Genomic DNA, 5728 nt, shown 5'->3' with positions numbered 1-5728 from the left:
AATTTCTTAAGGAAGCAAAAACTGTTTATTCACCTTTACATACATCTCAGATGTATCTTTGTAGTATCTCTTGCCTTAAATTTCCTCATCCAGAGAGTTGCACTGACCTATTTCTTTGCTGGATTTTACACTGCAGTGAGAGAAATGGGGGAGTTGCCAAATATAAAATCCTGAATTCAGAGAAATGTGTTTATTAGAAAATCTACCATGCTGTCAAAATCAAGAAATATTTAGCAACAACATCCAAAACTGCAGATTAGTCAGCTGCAGTAGATGGAATCATAGAGAATAATCAGAAATGCTGCTCAGTAACAGACAGTGATGTTCCTGCAACAGCTGCAGAATGTCTGTGACAATGTAAGATGCTATTTCTCCCTTGAATCTCTGATTTTACTTCCTTCACAGGATATATGGCTTATTATATCTGCTGGAGAATCAAGTTTAAAGATTCAGTATATAAGGGAATTGCCTTCTTTGCCCTGGTGAAAATTTTCTCCTTTCTAGTTTTACAAGTATATGTCTGTGTTTATTTGTTTGTTTTTTTTTTCAATTAATCAAATAAATTAAAATTAACTGAAAACCCAAACAGAAACTCTGTTAATATGATTAAAAATTAATTTATAAAACTATCATTTCTTTGTTACACAAAGAAGATTCCTTTATGTATCTATGATTTCACCTTTTCTGAAACATTAAGACATGCTTTTTTGCAGGGTTTTTTGGTTTCAGGTCAATAATTTTGAATGATGGTAAACAATCCACTGAACACAAAGTCTTGAACTACAGTAGGGTCTGGTAGACTCATTAGACCTCACCCAATTTTCTGTACCAGCTCCTTGCCTGTGGTGATGTAGAACTGGTGTGCAACTCTTATGAGCAAAACTGATTCAGTACCTGCAAAATTACGGAGAAGAACCAATTCAGGATATAGTATGAATCAGCAAAGTGTCCTTTCATGGCTTCACCTGTTTCCTGCTTTTAATTATGTTCCTCTCTTGCAATGGCACTGCTGCTGCGGTTCCATCCAGCTTGTGTCCCTCTGCCTTGGCTGCAGTGCTGGTGTGTTGAATGTTGTCCTCAGCACACACCTTCAGCTGGACTTACCAGTACTGCTGTAATGTCAGGGTTTATTTGCACTAACCCAGCAGATGGGCATAGATACATATATATATATATGTACATGTACACACAGAGATGTAGATACCTAGGTATATAGAGAGATACAGACAGATGTAGATGTGGATAGTCTGTGTAGATACTTTTTCCCCAGTGATTTCTGAGAGGTGATTTTGCTCATTTTGTTCCAGGAGTGGGCAGAGACAGTAGCATTTTCTACTGTTGTTTTGAATGTGAATAGTGGTGTTGTGCCTAAAAGAACAGCTTGTTCAAACAAGCACAAAAATTTTCAAATTTCAGATGGGAGCCCAGCTGGGGCTGTCTTCTGCAGCCTAAAGCAACATCTCCAACAACAAACACAATGATTCTCCCTTTTCCTCTAAAGACCACTCAAGAAATAAGCCTTTTTGGGGGAGAGATCAACAGTCATTCTGAATTTCAAGGATATGAAGAACATTGCCAGAGTGATTTGTTATCAGTCTCTAAATATCTGCCTTCTATACAGTACTCTTAAGTGATATGTAGCTGAGGTTTTTTAAACTCTTGGTTTTCCTGAGTTTTGGAGGGAACACCTGCTCAGTCCACAGAGCTGTAAACCAAATTGGGATCAAAACACTTTATTGATCTGTCAACAATATGGAATTAAGCAGCAATCAAAATGTTACATTCAAGAGTAATGCAACAAGTAAACCCTCAGACTAGACATATTAATGTTAATTAACACCAGCAATTCAAACACCCTCTGCAACAAATGCAAGAGACTTCTGAAATGCTACAAGCCTGCCTGACCACACATGCACATTGTTTTAATACTTGTGAGCATCAACTCTGAAACAGATTCAGGAAAATAAAACCCTGTTTCCACTTGTAACCTTTTTGATTTGTCTTCTTGAAAGTGGTTTTTGTAGCTCACAAACCCTTGACATTTCATGAAAATAATGGTGTAATTTTTATTCAATTAATTGTGAGTACAGGGAAGAGAATGGAACAGAAGAAAATCCTTACTGTGAGGGTGGTGAGGCACTGGAGTAGAATGCTCCAAAAAGTTATGGATGCTCCGTCCCTGGAAGCATTTAAGGCCAGGTTGGATGGAGCTCTGAGAAACTTGGTCTAGTGAAAGCAAGACAAATTCCTCTGTCTACAGTGGGAGAATTGAAACTACGTGATGTTTAAAGTTTCCAACCCAGGCCATTCTATGATTCTATTAATAAAATAGAATAGTTATGCAGTGTTAAGACCAGCATTATGCATGGCAAACTCTGATGTAGAAGTGAAGGGTCCATCCAGGACAGCATCTCAATGCTTTGCACATCCCAGGCCCATCCAGCACACAGGGGCAGAGATGGACACAGAAGGGGAAAAGCGGGCTCTAGAAGAATATAATAATAAATAGTGACTTTCTTAAAAAAAGAGAGTACTCCTGACTGAAATGATTTCATCTAGAAATTATCAAGAAGAAAAAAACCTGCCACCATCTTCTTTTCATTATGATTTCCCAGAGCTAGAGAAACCAGCTGTTCTTGGCTTGGACAGGTGCACTGGGTAAAAAACTGGTTGGATGGCTAATCCCAGAGAGTGGTGATGAATGGTGCTACCTCCAGTTGTTGGTAAGTCACAAGAGGTTCCAGAGGGCTCAGCACTGGGACCAGTCCTGTTCCTTATTGTTCATCTTTATTGATGATGCAGATGAGGGGACTGAGTGCATCCTCAGTCAGTTCATGGACAACACTAAGGTGAGCAGGAGTGATGGAAGGCTCTGTAGGGGAATCTGGACAGGCTGGGTCGATGGGCCAAGGCCCATGGTCTGAGGTTCAACAAGGCAAAATATTGGGTCCTGCATTTTGGTCACAACAATTCCATGCAGCGCTACAGGCTGGGGCAGAATGGCTGGAAAGTGGCCCAGCAGAAAAGGACCTGGGGACAGCAGGCGAATGTGGGCACAGCGTGAGCCCAGGTGGTCAAGAAGGCCAATGGCAGCCTGGCTTGAATCAAGGATAGTGCAGCCAGCAGGACCAGGGCAGGGATTGTCACTCTGTACTGAGCACTGGCGAGGCCACACCTCAAATCCTGTGTACAGTTTTGGGCCCCTCATGACAAGAGAAGACATTGAGGTACTCGAGCGAGTCCAGAGAAGGGCAACGGAGCTGGGGAAGGGTCTGGAGAGTGAGTCCTGTGTGGAGTGTCTGAGGGAGCTGGGTTGCTTAGCCTGGAGAAGAGGAGGTTCAGAGGGGTCTTGTCACTATCTACAGCTGCTTGAAAGAAGGTTGTAGCTAGGCTGAGGTCAGTCTCTTTTCCCAAACAAGCTACATGACAAGAGAAAATGGCCTCAAGCTGCACCAGAGGAATTTTAGATTGAATATTAGGAATTTTTTTTTGCTGAAAGGCTTGTCAGTCATTGGAACAGGCTGCCCATGGGAAGCAGTAGATTCACCATCCCTATAGGTATTTAAAGGATGTGTATATATGACACTTAGGGACACAGTTTAGCAATGGACTTGGCAGTGATGGGTTAGTGTTTGGACTCAATGACCTTAAAGGTCTTTTCCAACCTAAATGATTCTTAGATTCTAAGTTTCTTTAACATCCATTTTCTTTATAAAGACAGAACTTCTTGATTGTTGAACTTGCTTATAGAAACTCAGGCAACAAGGCCCAGTGCTTTTCAACAAAGATTCTGGAGCAAAACTGCATACACATTTAAAATTGTAACTCTGTGCAGAGATACACCTGGATAACATTTCTGGGAAGGAGAAATTGTATATAGAAGCCAATGATGCCTCCTCTGGTCTAAGCAAATCTGAGGGATTTACACATTCAATCAAGGAAAACAAACCAAACTCTGCCATCCCATCCCCATAAGGGTGACCTTTTCACCAGATCAAAATATTTTGGCAGACATTGCAATGCATGCAAGTACTTGACCACTTACTTTATCTAGTAAGAAAATCCATCACAAAATGTTATTGCATTCTCGAACACCATGGCATCAGTGCCAGCATCTTAAGACAATATGAACTTCCATCTGGCAGGTGCCATCTGGAGTCCTGGGAATCATATCCAATTCTCTCACCGAGTTTACAAATGCTGCAGCACTCTACAAGGAAGAGGAGCACCATTTCTACTTGCATCAGACTGGAACAATTGCAGGCTTTTTTTTTTTTTTTTGGGACAAGTGTTTTGCTTTTGCTTGGCATAACTTACTAGTTTTTCTAGCTTAAACCATCTATCATTTATTTGAAATCAGAGTCCAGAATGTCAGGAGTTCCTGACAGGCATTTTGGGACATGGAAGTTTTCTATTTAAACTTCAAAAGGATGTGGTATTACCCAAACTGATGGCTGGGATTGCGCCCAAGAGGCAGCAGGAATGAAGCAGAAAGCCTCTGCAACTCTTTCCTGGTCCTGCTGAGATGAAGGTACTACCAAACACTTTTGGCTCCTTTGCTGCATGCCCTCAAGTGTTGTCACAACTAAAGGTTAGGAGAATAGGAAAACACTGTCAGGTGGAAACTGCTTGTGAAAGTATACATCAGTCAGGTAAACCCCACAAGAGCTAATCTGGATATTGATTCTGCAAAAGAAAACACAACTCCTTGAGCTGGTAGAGTCACAGCTTCATAATCCTAGAGGGAAAAACATGGTTCTGTTTGGTCCTGTGACATTTTGTTCCAGGAACCACACAGCCCTACTGCCATGGTATTGCACTTCAGCCTCTAAGGTGCAGTAGGTCTCTGCAGCAACTTTTCACTTCAGGAGAGGCACCTCAGAAACAAATCTGGGGGCATATGGCTTGGCTACTAGCCCAAGTTTAAAAGCCTCTGTCAGCAGAGTAGACAGGTCTTAACATGAGCAGCTAAATTCAGGAGTTGAATAAAAGGCGGCATTTTGAGAAGACATATTAAACAGAGAGGGACACCAATGGCAAGGAAAATACTGAGGATATTGGAGAAAGGGATTAGAATAAGAAAGGAGTACAATCTTTTATGATGCAAGAGCCCAATTCAGGTAAGCAAGCAAGATAATTTGCAGTAAAAGGAAAAATGTAGTTCTAGTTACATTTCAAGTTATGACAACATATGTGTAGTCCTAAATGTACTATAATCTATTGCTAAGAAACTGTCACACAGTTTTAAGGAGAACGGCACCATAAATCTAGAATTACCACAAAGCATGCAGAATCCATTTGTGCTGAACTGATAAAAATCACTTGCAATGCTAACAGATTTTTTGCAGGTACCGTACTTGTTTTATTCAATTTAATACAATTACTCTGATTAATTTGCAGGTAATATAATACTAATTAACAAAGTATGAGTTTTATTCTTTCCTAGCAAAGAAGTAGGAACCAGGCTATAAGAGGATATCATAACTGATCACGATCTCAATTTTACATGATCTAGCACTACCCAGTTATGTTTAACCTGAGTATTTTCTTCAGCCAGAGTGAGAAGTATTGGAGCAAGCACAACTGTGATTTTTGCGGTGTGTTTTTTTTTTTTTTTCAGGACAGCACCATTACACAGAGCAATCACAAAATGACAGCCTGAAACCCATTTGTGGTTTGGTATAAGAAAGGAGACAATGACAAGAAACCTCTGCAGAACTCAACTAAC

The sequence above is a fragment of the Onychostruthus taczanowskii genome, unplaced genomic scaffold (genome assembly GCF_017590055.1).
Source record: "Onychostruthus taczanowskii isolate IOZ18803 unplaced genomic scaffold, ASM1759005v1 scaffold36, whole genome shotgun sequence".
Taxonomy (NCBI): domain Eukaryota; kingdom Metazoa; phylum Chordata; class Aves; order Passeriformes; family Passeridae; genus Onychostruthus; species Onychostruthus taczanowskii.
This window is presented reverse-complemented; position numbering follows the sequence as displayed.